The sequence below is a fragment of the Myotis nattereri genome (assembly GCF_964212035.1).
Source record: "Myotis nattereri genome assembly, chromosome: X".
Classification (NCBI taxonomy): Eukaryota; Metazoa; Chordata; class Mammalia; order Chiroptera; family Vespertilionidae; genus Myotis; species Myotis nattereri.
The window spans coordinates 43506030-43519704 of record NC_138078.1 but is presented as its reverse complement, the minus strand read 5'-3'; positions in this window follow the sequence as shown (position 1 = coordinate 43519704).

The following is a 13675-nucleotide window of genomic DNA, read 5'->3' as shown; positions in this document are numbered from 1 at the left end:
AGACTGTAGTGGAGACCCAGATTGTCTTTCAGGACTGAAGGACTTATTTTCCCAGATCCTGGAAGTGCTTCCAGTAGTTAGTTTTTCCAGCAGATATGCCATACATATGCTGTTGCCCTTCTTTGGGAAATACCTAAACTGAAAAGAGCTGCTTTGGCCAAGATTATTCTCCTCTTTTGGGCCAGCTCATAGCTAATGACTGGTTTAGCAAGTCTATAAAGACCCCAACTTGCAAAACAAGAAGAGTTTACCTATTTTCAGGATTCCTTGTAATCTCAGCCAAGAACTTGGTTGAATATATTATCAAAACTACATAATTTCTTTCCAATTTAATTAGAATTTTTAACTTTTAGAAACCTTAATTTCCAATCATAACCAAAAAAAGTAAGCAGCCAGCATTCCCTAAATTGACTTTTTAAAAATTTGATTTTTTTAGAGAGAGGAAGGGAAAGAGAGGTGGGGGGGAGAGAGAAAGAGGGAGAGAAACATCTATCGGTTGCACCCTACACATAACCCAACCAGGGATGGAACCTGCAACCTGGGTATGTGCCCTGACCTGGAATAGAACCCACCACCTCTTGGTGTATGGGACGATGCTCCAACCAACTGAACCACACCAGCCTGGGCTCCCTAGATTGACTTTAATGAACACAGTTATAATCTTTAGAAACCCAACTTCCTCTATTGACAAACACACCTACTTTCAAGAAACTTACAAAGTATGAGACATTTATTAACAGCTTCAGATCCACTCCACAGCCTATCTGCAACAAAAGCCAAAAGCAGGTAAACCTGTGACTTGTCTAGGAATTAATGTTTCAGTATTTCATGTTTCAAAATACCTAGATATTCAATAGCTTTTATCAAATTTACTAATTTAGAAATGAATAGCTGAAAAAATTAAATTGATTTGCTTAGATATGGCGAAGGTGCCGTTTGTTTTTATTTTTTTTTTAAAAAAACAACACTTTTTCTTTTCTTTTTTTAAAAATATATTTTATTGATTTTCCACAGAGAGGATGGGAGAGAGACAGAGAGTCAGAAACATCGATGAGAGAGAAACATCGATCAGCCGCCTCCTGCACATCCCCCACCGGGGATATGCCCGCAACTCAGGTACAAGCCCTTGACCGGAATCGAACCCGGGACCTCTCAGTCCGCAGGCCGACTCTCTATCCACTGAGCCAAACCGGTTTTGGCAATGCTGTTTGTTTTTAAAATAAATCTTTATTGTTGAAAGCATTATATATGTCCCCCTTTTCCCTCCATTCCTCTCTCCCCCCGCCCCCCAAGCCTTCACTACCCTATTGTCTGTGTCTATGGGTTATGCATATATACATACTAGAGGCCCGGTGCTCACAAATTTGTGCCCTCGGAGGGGGGGAGAGGGGGTCCCTCAGCCTGGCCTGTGCCCTCTCGCAGTCTGGGACCCCCTCACCACCCTAGTGTTTGTGTCCATTGGTTATGCTTATATGCATGCATACAAGTCTTTTGGTTGATCTCTTACCCCCCCACCCCACCCTTCCCTGCCTTCCTTATGAAGTTTGATGGTCTGTTCAATGCTTCTCTGTCTCTGGATCTATTCTTTAAAACATATCTATATTGATTTCAGAAAGGGAGGGGGAGAGAGAGGAAGATAGAAGCATCAGTGATGAGAGAGAATCATTGATCAGCTGCGGGGATTGAGCCAGCAACCCAGTCATGTGCCCTTGACTAGAATCAAATCCAGGACCATTCAGTCCATAGGCCAGTGAATGATTCACTGAGCCAAACTGGCTAGGGCTCGCTCTGAATCTATTGTTTTTCCTTACCATTCCATTCTTTAAAAATTTTATTTATTTATTTATCTATCTATCTATCTATCTATCTATCTTTATTGATTGAGGTATTACATATGTGTCCTTATCCTCCCATTGCCCCTCCCCCCACTCTCCCACTCCTGCCTGCACCCCCCTGGTATCTGTGTCCATTGGTTAGGCTTATATGCATGCATACAAGTCCTTTGGTTGATCTCTTCCCCTGACCCCCCACCCTCCCCTACCTTCCCGATGGATGCTTCTCTGTCTCTGGATCTGTTTTTTGTTCATCAGTTTATGTTGTTCATTGTATTCCACAAATGAGTGATATCATGTGATATTTATCTTTCTCTGACTGGCTTATTTCACTTAGCTTAATGCTCTCCAGGTTCATCCAAGCGGTTGATAATGGTAAGAGTTCTTTCTTTTTTACAGAAGCATAATATTCCATTGTGAAGATGTAGCACAGTTTTTTAATCCACTCATCTGCTGATGGGCACTTAGGCTGTTTCCAAATCTTAGCTATGGTGAATTGTGCTGCTATGAACATAAGGGTGCATATATCCTTTTTTATTGGTGTTTATGATTTCTTGGGATGCTTTCCTAGAAGTGGGATCACTGGGTAATGGGAGTTCCATTATTAATTTTATGAGGAAACTTCATACTGTTTATTTTTATGTAGTCCCATTTGTTTAGTTTCTCCTTAGTTTCCATTGTCCTAGGAGTTGTATCGGTAAAGATGTTACTAGAACATATGTCTGACATTTTGATGTCTATGGATTCTTCTAAGATTTTTATGGGTTCCCTTCCCATCTTACATTTAAGTCCTTTAACCAAGTTGAGTTTATTTTTGTGTACGGTGTAAGTTAGTCTAGTTTCATTTTTTTGCAAGGATCTGTCCAATTTTCCCAACGCCATTTATTGAAGAGACTGTCCTGACTCCATTGTATGCTCTTGCCTCTTTGTCAAATATTAATTGAGCATAGTGGTTTGGGTCCATTTATGGGTTCTCTTTTCTGTTCCATTGATCTATACATTGAGTGGCCAGATTATTATGACCCAATTGCCTTCAATACTGTGGCGATTCTTCCTGGCATTGACTGCATGAGATGTTGAAAGGTGATGGCGCGGAATCTGACACCATGCCTGATGAATAGCACTGTCCAGTTCTGCGAGATTTGATGGTTGTGGAACCAGCTGCCTGATGGCTTTTTAAAGTTCGTCCCACAAATGCTCAATTGGATTGAGATCTGGTGATTGTGGGGGCCATCTAAGCAAGGTACAGTCTCCCTCATTTTCTTGAAAGCACTCCTGTACAATACGAGCACCGTGGTATGGTGCATTGTCTTGTTGGAAGAAACCGTCTCCATTGGGATATGCCATCAACATGATAGGATGAACTTGATCAGCAAAGATACTTAGGTATGTTGTGCTATTCAGACATTGTTCCACACAAATTAAAGGGCCCAAATCGTGCCAGGAAAACATGCCCCAAACCATAACACTGCCCCCACCAGCTTGAAGGGTTGTATTCATGCATGTGGGGAGCATGCTTTCATGCTGTTTCCGCCAAAGTCTCACTCTGCCATCTGCATGATACAACTGGAAACGTGATTCATCGGACCACATGACTTTTTTCCAATGCTCAACTGTCCAATCCTTGTGTTCCTGTGCGAATTGGAGACATTTTATCTTGGTAACTGCAGACAGCAAAGGTGTTCAAATAGGCCTTCGGCTTCCATATCCCATACGATGCAGTGTACGGCTAATTTGCCTACAAACATCAGGTGGTCATAATAATCTGGTCACTCAGTGTGTGACTGTTCTTGTGCCAGTACCAGGCAGTTTTGAGAACCATGGCTTTGTAATACAGCGTGATATCTTGTATTGTGATCCCTTCAACTTTGTTCTTCTTTTTCAAAATTGCTGAGGCTGCCTGGGGTCTTTTTTAAAATTCCATATACATTTTTGGAGAATTTGTTCTTGGTCTGTGAAATATGCCATTGGTCTTTTAAGGGGGATTTCATTGAATCTATTGATTGCTTTGGGTAGTATGGACATTTTGATGATGTTGATTCTACCAATCCATGAACATGGTATGTTCTTCCATTTGTTTATGTCTTCCTCTATCACTTTTGCAATGTCCTGCAGTTTTCTAAGTACAGGTCTTTTACCTCCGTAGTTAAGTTTATTCCTAGGTTTCTTAATTTTGGGGGGTACAATGGTAAATGGGATTGTTTTTTTAGTTTCTCTTTCTGTGAGTTCATTATAGGTGTATAAAAAAGCCATAGATTTCTGGGTGTTTATTTTGTATCCTGCTACATTGCTAAATTCATTTATTAAATCTAGTAATTTTTAATGGAGTCTTTGGGGCTTTCTATGTACAATATCATGTCATCTGCAAATAATGACAGTTTTACTTCTTCTTTTCCAATTTTGATGCCTTTTATTTCTTCTTCTTATCTGATCACTATGGCTAGCACTTCCAGTACTATGTTGAACAGAGGGTTAAAAGTGGGCATTCCTGTCTTGTTCCTGTTCTTAGGGGAAATGGTTTTAGTTTCTGCCCATTAAGTATGATGTTGGCTGTAGATTTGTCATATAAGGCTTTTATTATGTTGAGGAATGATCCCTCTAATCCCACTTTGCTGAGAGTTTTTATCAAGAAAGGGTGTTGGATTTGGTCAAATCCTTTTTCTGCATCAATTGACATGATTATGTGATTTTTGTCTCTCAATTTGTTTATGTGCTGTATCACGTTTATTGATTTGTGGATATTGTACCATCCTTGTATCCTGGAATAAATCCCAGTTGGTCATCGTGTATGACCTTTCTAATGTAATGCTGGATCTGATTTGCTAGGATTTTGTTAGAGGATTTTAGCATCTATGTTCATCCGAGATATTGACCTGAAATTTTCTTTATTTTTAGTGTTTTTATCTGGTTCTTAGATTAAGGTAATGCTGGCTTTATAGAAAGAGCTTGGAAGTGTTCCTTCCTCTTGAATTTTTTGGAATAGTATGAGGAGGATAGGTTTTAGTTATTCTTTTAACGTTTGGTAAAAACTACCCTGTGAAGCCGTTGGCCCAGGACTTTTGTTTGCTGGATGTTTTTTGATGACTGCTTCAATTTCCTGCATAGTTATCAGCTTAGTCAGATGATTTTATTGTTCCTGATTTAGTTTTGGAAGGTCATATTTTGCTAGAAATATGTCCAATTTTTCTAGGTTGAACAGTTTGTTGGAATAGAGCTGTTCATAGTATTATTATTGTGGTTTTTTTTATTTTTTTTTAAACAATTCTTTGTATTTCTGTGGGGTCTGTTGTTATTTTGCATCTTTCATTTCTGATTTTATTTATTTGGGTCCTCTCTCTTTGCTTCTTGGTGAGCCTGGCTAGTGGTTCATCAATCTTGTTTATCCTTTAAAAAAACCAGCTCTTGGTTTCATCGATCTTTTGTATTTTTTTTTTTGTCTCTATGTAATCTATTTCCACTCTGATCTTTATTATTTCCTTCCTTCTGCTCACTCTGGGATTTTCTTGTTGCTCTCTTTCTACTTCTTTAAGTTGTAGAATTAGATAACTTATTACCCGTTGTTCTTATTTTTTGAGGTAGGCCTGTAAAGCTATAAACTTCCCTCTCAGGACTGCTTTCGCTGTGTCCCATAGATTTTGGATTGTTGTGTTTTCACTGTCATTTGCTTCCAGGATGTTCTTTATATCTACTTTGATCTATTTGGTAACCTAGTCATTGTTTAATAACATAGTATTTCACCTCCAAATGTTTGACTTTTTGTGATTGCTTTTATTGTAGTTTATTTCTTTTTTTCTTTTTTAAAAAATTATAAAGCTCATTTTTAATTATTTTCTGTGTATTTTGTTCACATTTCACAAAGCAACTTGGATCCAAAGTCTTTATGAATGAGTCTCTAGGAAAAGCAGGAAATATAGACAGGAGGTGCAAAACGGCAATAAACCCAACTCAATTTTCTCCACTTCTAAAAAACCAACCCGAAGGTAGAAGACCCTCATCAGAGTGTGAAACAGGGATGTAAAACAAAAGTTCTTTGTTTTTGGTCATTTTTGCTTTAGTGAGTACAAGTCCAGTTTTTAAGCTTAAGAGTTTTACTTTCTTGCACATTTGCCTCCTGAAACTAAGTGAAGATTTGTAACCTGAACACCCCCTTCTATGCTACATTATCATGACTTACAGTACACAGTTCTGCTTTTTGCCATAAAAATCTTAGCGCATCCCATAAAAACCCCCAAATGATTAATGAACTGCTGAGAATTCTGACTCGCTGGAGATGATTTAATTAGGAATCATCTTTCCAAACATTCATTCAGTGCTTCAAAATAAGTACTCATCTAATTTAATTATGATGACTTCACCGGGATGGTAACACTGCCCACGACGATGTTTACAAAAGCACTTGTCACTCCCTTCGGATGTAGCAATGCAGGAAGAAGAAAAAAACAGTCTGTTTCCATATTCCTCATGTGTTTATACTCTGTAACAAGTGACAGAGTTTAAGTGTCACTTAAGATTATTTCAACAGCGAAGCACTTCAAGTTTGTGTGTCCCGCCATCTTCCATCCTTAAGTGAATCCTAAACTCGCTGGGCTTTTATTCCAGCAACGATTCCCACTCGGTACACGAGACAGGTATTCCAAGGCAACCGAAGCAAAAGACGACAGGATTCTAGCGTGAGGCCAGCGGATTTCAATGCCGCTCCAACATCAAACAGTCCCACGGAGGTTACTGCAACACCCGAGCGCTTCCAAAATAAGGTGCCCTCCCAGCGCACCCGCGCGGCCAGGCATAAGCAACAGCTGACCAGATGCTGCACCAGGGGTGCTCCGAATAGCCTACCCTTGACCGATCACCTGCTGTTCGGCCTTGCACATCTTCCTAGTCTGTCCTAACCACAAACCTGTGAAGTTACGCATTATTATTATTCCCATGAACAAAGCTGGACACTTGGACCCAAGGCCCCAGGGCTGATCGGTGGCGGCACGAGGATTTGAAAACACCACCACACATACCCCAACGGTCCAGGATCTCTGCCCCTGAAAAGACACTTCTGTGCAAAAAGGCACCCGCGAGTCGGGAGGCTCCGGAGCTGGCCGCGTAGGCGCGGGGGCGGGGGTGGGGGGGGCAAGGGCACACTCTCCACACAGACGCCCGTCCGGAACGCGACCCGCTGCGCCGGCGGCCCGGGGCACCCAGGAGGGCCGCAGTGGAGAGAGGCGCCCCCACGGGCCGGCGGGCGGGAGTCCTCCGAGCCGGGAGGAACCGCGGCGCGGGCCACCCAGTCGCCGGCACCGGCACCTTAGGCTGCGGCCAGCAAGAGCGCGCTGCTGGCCCGCTCGGGGGAACCTTGGCTGCGTTCGCCAGCCGCTCCGCCCAGCAGCCGCGCAGCATATCCGGGTCCCGCTTCACCACACTCACCTGCCTGGCGCTCCGCCGCCGCCCAAGCCGCAGGGGGCCCCAAGCTCGGGTGTGCGGTTAGCAGCCCAGACCACCCCGAGCGTCCAGCTGCGGCGCTCCCATCCTGCCTCTCTCGGTCACCTCCCGCCGGCCCCGCGCCGCGCTACACCGTCCAGCTGCCCACTGCCATGGCCCGCCCCGTTCCTCCACCGCAGCAGCCACTGCCGCTCCCGCCGCCTATTGTAGTTTATTTCTAATATTATGCCATTGTGATCTGCAAAGATGCTTGAAATGATTTCAATCTTCTTGAATTTCAAGAGCGTTTGCCTGTGTTCCAATATGTGGTCTATCTTTGAAAATGTCCCATGTGCACTTGAGAAGAATGTATATGCTGTGGCCTTGGGGTGAAAAGTTCTGAAGATGTTGATTTAGTTCATCTGATCTGGTGAACCATTTAGGATTGCTGTGTTTTGGGGTGTTTTTTTTTTTTGCTGATTTTTTGTCTAGAAGATTTATTCAGTGATGTCAATTAGGTATTAAATTTCCCAACTATGATTGTATTACTGTCGATCTCTCCCTTGATATTTCCTAGAAGTTTTTTTTTTGTGTGTGTGTGTGTGTTTTTTTTGGTATGTATTTGGGTGGTTCTCAATTGGATGCATATTTGCTTACCAGAGTTATTTCCTCTTGTTATATCAACCCCTTTGGTATTATGAAGTGGCCTTCCTTATCTCTTGTTATGGCCTTCACTTTGAGGTTTATTTTGTCAGATATAAGTGTTGGCACCCCAGCTTTTCTTTAATTTCCATTTGCCTGAAAGATATTTTTCCATCCCTTCACTTTCAGTCTGTGTGAGTCCTTTGTTCTGCAGTGGGTCTCTTGTAGACAGCATATATATGGGTCATTTTTTCTTATTCATTTAGCCAATTTATGTCTTTTGATTGGAGCGTTTAGTCCATTTACATTTAAGTTTGTTCTTGATAGGTACTTGTTTGTAGTCATTTCTGCTCTTTATGTCTGTGTTCCTTCTTCCCTTTTTATTTCTTCTTTTTACAACAGTCCCGTTAGCATTTCTTGCATTGCTGTCTTGGTGGTAATAAACTCCCTTAGACCTTTTTTTGTCTCTGAAGCTCTTGATTTCCCTTTCAAATTTGAATGATAGCCTGGCTGGACAGAGTATTCTTGGATTCAGTCCCTTGCTTTGCGTCACTTTGTATTCTTCATTCCATTACCTTCTGGCCTGATGTGTTTCTGTTGAGACATCATTTGATAACCTAGTGGGAGATCCTTTGTAGGTAACTCTCTGTTTCTCTTTTGTAGCCTTTAAGGTTCTCTCCTTTTCATTAATATTTGCCATTGTAATTATGACGTGTCATGGTTTGGGTCTTTTTGGGTTCATATAGTTCGGTACTCTGTGTGTTTTGTGTCTTTTTTTCTTCCCCGAATTAGGGAAGCTTTCTGTCATTATTTCTTCAAATAAGTTTTTAAATCCTTGCTCCTCTTCTTGTCCTTCTGGCACCCCTATTATACGTACATTACTTCATTTCATGTTTTACCAAAGCTCCTTTAGCCTCTCTTCCTACATTTCTAATTTTTTTTTTTCTCCAGTTGCTGTTGAGGTTGGGTGTGTTTTTCTGCCCTATTTTCTAACTCACTAATTCGGTCCTCTGCTTCTCCTAGTCTACTGTTGGAACCTTCCATTGTGTTTTTTATTGTAGCTGTATCACTTTTGCTTTCCTCTTGATTCTTACATAAGTTGATTTTCTCATCTAACTGGTTTAGGAACTATATGATCCTTACTCTGAATTCTTTTTTCTGACCTATTGCTTACCTCTGTGTCATTTAGTTCCTTTCCTGTCAACTCCTATTCTTTCCTTTGGGGGTTGTTTCTTTTTCTTCCCATTTTTGCTCTCTCTTTCTGACCCTGGGCACACTGCTTGGGGTTTGGGTGGCTGAGTAACTCTCAGGGCAATGGTCCAGAAATCATTAGCCTGTAAGGCTGGGCCTGCCTTGAATCTCACACCTATATTGTCTCTTCTGCATTTTATTCCCTTTTCCCATGCATCTGGTACCTCAGTTGCCTGCTTCAGATGCTCAGGGTAGTGGGAGAGGGTGCACAGTTCCCCTGGTGTGTGACTCCCTGTGAGTACCCAGAGCCCTCTGACATGCAATTCACTGTGCAGCCCTGACACCCTCTGGCAGCGCACTTGTGGCACAGTCCTGTGGCCCCTGGCTAGGCACACTGGCTTGCTTGGGGTCACCCTGGCAATACTTTCCCATGGCCCCGAGTGAGGCATGTGCTGGGTTGCTTTAGGTAGCCCCTGCAAGACTCTCCCAGGGGCCAGGGAGAAGCAGGTGCATGTTGCTCTGGGTCACACAGTCCTGGCTTTCTTGTAGCCTGGTGTGAGACCTGTGCTGGGTTGCTCCAGTTCTCCCCTCCTCATCATGGGGCCTGGGCAGGTTGCCCTGTGTCACTCAGATCGCTCTCCCATGTTACCCGGAGTGAGGTGCACATTGGGTTGTTCCAGATGGCCCTGGCAGGACTATCCCGGGTGCTGGGGTGGAATGGGCATGGGTTGCTCAAGGTTGCACAGTCAGAGCTCCCCTATGGTGTGTCCTGGGTTGCTCTGGGTTGCCTTGACAGCAAGTCCTGGTGCTGTGGGTGGAGCGGGTGCAGGGTGGCTCTGGGTCAGGCTAGCAGCATGGTTCTTGGGTCCAGGGTGGTGGTGAGGAACAGGGTTCCTCCTGGCTTGCTCTCACTGTGGGATTCTAGGATGCTGTGTCCCAGCGGCTGGTGAGGAGGCCTGGTTCCGGAGCTCACTCTTGCAGCCCGCACCCTGCAGACCTCTGGGAGCCTACCAGGAGGTACTGCACCACTCACTGCCAGGGCACGGTGGTGGTTCCATGTGGTTTATGGCTGGCAAGCGGTGTTCTCTAGGCAAACTCTGCCCTTCCTTATTGAAAACTGTCTCCTCAGCTGTGTCTAATTTATTAATTCAGGGTGGATGTTCTCTGATTTAGTTGCTTTTCTGGCCTGGCCCTACGAGGAGGTGCACAACACTGCTGCCTATTTGGCTGCCATTTTCTATCCTCGAGTTCTTTTTTTTTTTTTTTTTTTTTGGTAATATTTTTTTTTTAATTAGTTAATGAATTACAAATGTTTCCTCATCCCCCCCTTTAACCCCCAACCTCCCCCCCACACACAAACTCGTGCTCCCATCCCCCCGTTGTCCATGTCCATTGGTTTGGCTTATATACATGTATACAAGTCCTTCTGTTGATCTCTTCCCCTTACCCCCGCCCTCCCCTACTTTCCTTCTAGGGATTGATAGCCTGATCGCTGTTTCTCAGTCTTTGGGTCTGTCCTTTTTCATCAATCTATGTTGTTCTCTATAATCCACAAATGAGTGAGATCATGTGGTATTTATCTTTCTCTGACTGGCTTATTTCACTTAGCATAATGCTCTCCAGTTCCATCCATGCTGTTGCAAAAGGCAAGAGTTCCTTTTTTTTTACCGCAGCATAGTATTCCATTGTGTATATGTAGTACAGTTTTCTAATCCACTCATCTGCTGATGGGCACTTAGGCTGTTTCCAAATCTTAGCTATGGTGAATTGTGCTGCTATGAACATAGGGGTGCATATATCCTTTCTAATTGGCGTTTCTGGTTTCTTGGGATATATTCCTAGGAGTGGGATCACAGGGTCAAATGGGAGTTCCATTTTTAGTCTTCTGAGGTAGCTCCATACTGTTCTCCACAGTGGCTGCACCAGTCTGCATTCCCACCAGCAGTGCAGAAGGGTTCCTTTTTCTCCACATCCTCTCCAACACTTGTTGTTTGTTGATTTGTTGATGATAGCCATTCTGACAGGTGTGAGATGATAACGCATTGTCGTTTTGATTTGCATCTCTCGTATAATTAGTGACTTTGAGCAGGTTTTCATATGTCTTTCTGCCTTCTGTATGTCCTCTTTCGAAAAGTGTCTATCTAGGTCCGTTGCCCATTTTTTTATTGGATTGTTTATCTTCCTTTTGTTAAGTTTCATGAGATCCCTGTATATGTTGGAAATTAAACCCTTATCGGTGGTATCATTGGTAAATATATTCTCCCATGTAGTGGGTCTTCTTGTTGTTTTTTTGATGGTTTCCTTTGCTGTGCAAAAGCTTTTTATTTTGATGTAGTCCCATTTGTTTATTTTCTCTTTAGTTTCCATTGCCCTAGGAGCATTATCAGAGAAGAAATTTCTTCGGCATATGTTTGCGATTTCGCTGCCTGTGGATTCCTCTAGTATTTTTATGGTTTCCCGTCTTATGTTTAAATCTTTTATCCATTTTGAGTTTATTTTTGTGTATGGTGTGAGTTGGTGATCTAGTTTCATCCTTTTGCATGTATCTGTCCAATTTTCCCAACACCATTTATTGAAAAGACTGTCTTGACTCCATTGTATGCTCTTGCCTCCTTTGTCGAATATTAATTGGGCATAGTGGATTGGGTCAATTTCTGGGGTCTCTATTCTATTCCATTGATCTATATGTCTGTTCTTGTGCCAGTACCAAGCTGTTTTAAGAACAGTGGCTTTGTAATACAGTTTGATATCTGGTATTGAGATCCCACCTACTTTGTGTTTTCTCAGTATTGCTGCAGCTATTCGGGGTCTTTTTTTATTCCAGATGAATTTTTGGAACGTTTGTTCTAGATTTGTGAAATATGCCATTGGTAATTTAATGGGGATTGCATTGAATCTATAAATTGCTTTGGGTAGTATGGACATTTTGATGATGTTGATTCTACCAATCCATGAACACGGTATATTCTTCCATCTGTTTATGTCTTCCTCTATCTCTTTTTTCAGTGTCCTGTAGTTTTCAGCATATAAGTCTTTTACCTCCTTAGTTAAGTTTATTCCTAGGTATTTTAATTTTTTTGGTGCAATGGTAAATGGGATTGCTTCTGTAGTTTCACTTTCTGTAAGTTCACTATTGGTGTAAAGAAATGCCATGGATTTCTTAGCATTAATTTTGTATCCTGCTACATTGCCGAATTCATTTATTAAGTCTAATAATTTTTTGATGGAGTCTTTAGGGTTCTGTATGTACAGTATCATGTCATCTGCAAATAAGGACAGTTTTACTTCTTCTTTTCCAATCTGGATGCCTTTTATTTCTTCTTCGTGTCTGATCGCAATGGCTAGTACTTCCAGTACTATGTTGAACAGGAGTGGTGAGAGGGGGCATCCCTGTCTTGTTCCTGTTTTTAGGGGGAATGGTTTTAGTTTTTGCCCATTGATTATGATGTTGGCTGTGGGTTTGTCATATATGGCTTTTATTATGTTGAGGTATGATCCCTCAATTCCTATCTTGCTGAGAGTTTTTATCAAGAAAGGGTGTTGGATTTGGTCAAATGCTTTTTCCGCATCAATTGATATGACTATGTGGGTTTTTTCTCTCAATTTGTTTATGTGATGTATCACGTTTATTGATTTGCGGATATTGTACCATCCTTGCATCCCTGGGATAAATCCTACTTGGTCATGGTGTATGATCTTTTTGATGTACTGCTGGATCCGATTTGCTAGGATTTTGTTGAGGATTTTGGCATCTATGTTCATGAGGGATATTGGCCTATAATTCTCTTTCATTGTATTGTCTTTATCTGGTTTTGGGATTAGGGTGATGTTGGCTTCATAGAATGAGCTGGGAAGTGTTCCTTCCTCTTGGATCTTTCGACATAGTCTGAGGAGGATCGGTTTTAGGTCTTCCTTGAATGTTTGGTAAAACTCCCCTGTGAAGCCATCTGGCCCCGGGCTTTTGTTTGCTGGAAGCTTTTTGATTACTGCTTCGATTTCCTCCATAGTTATTGGCCTATTGAGATTTTTAGATTCTTCCTGGTTAAGTTTTGGAAGGTTGTATTTATCTAGGAATATGTCCATTTCCTCCAGGTTGTCTAGTGTGTTGGAGTAGAGTTGTTCATAGTATTTTCTAACAATCCTTTGTATTTCTATGGGGTCTGTTGTTATTTCTCCTCTTTCATTTCTGATTTTGTTTATTTGGGTCCTCTCTCTTTGTTTCTTGGTGAGCCTGGCTAGAGGTGTATCAATCTTGTTTATCCTTTCAAAGAACCAGCTCTTGGTTTTGTTGATCTTTTGTATTGTTTTTTTGGTCTCTATGTCGTTTATCTCCGCTCTGATCTTTGTTATTTCCTTCCTTCTGCTTACAGTGGGCTTTTTTTGTTGCTCTCTTTCTAATTCTTCGAGTTGTAGAGTTAGGTCATTTATTCTCATTGTTTCTTGTTTCTTGCAGTAGGCTTGTAGAGCTATGAACTTCCCTCTCAAGACTGCTTTTGCTGTGTCCCATAGGTTTTGGATTGTTGTGTTTTCATTGTCATTCGTTGCCATTATGTTTTTTATTTCTTCTTTGATCTCACTGGTGACCCAGTCGTTGTTTAATA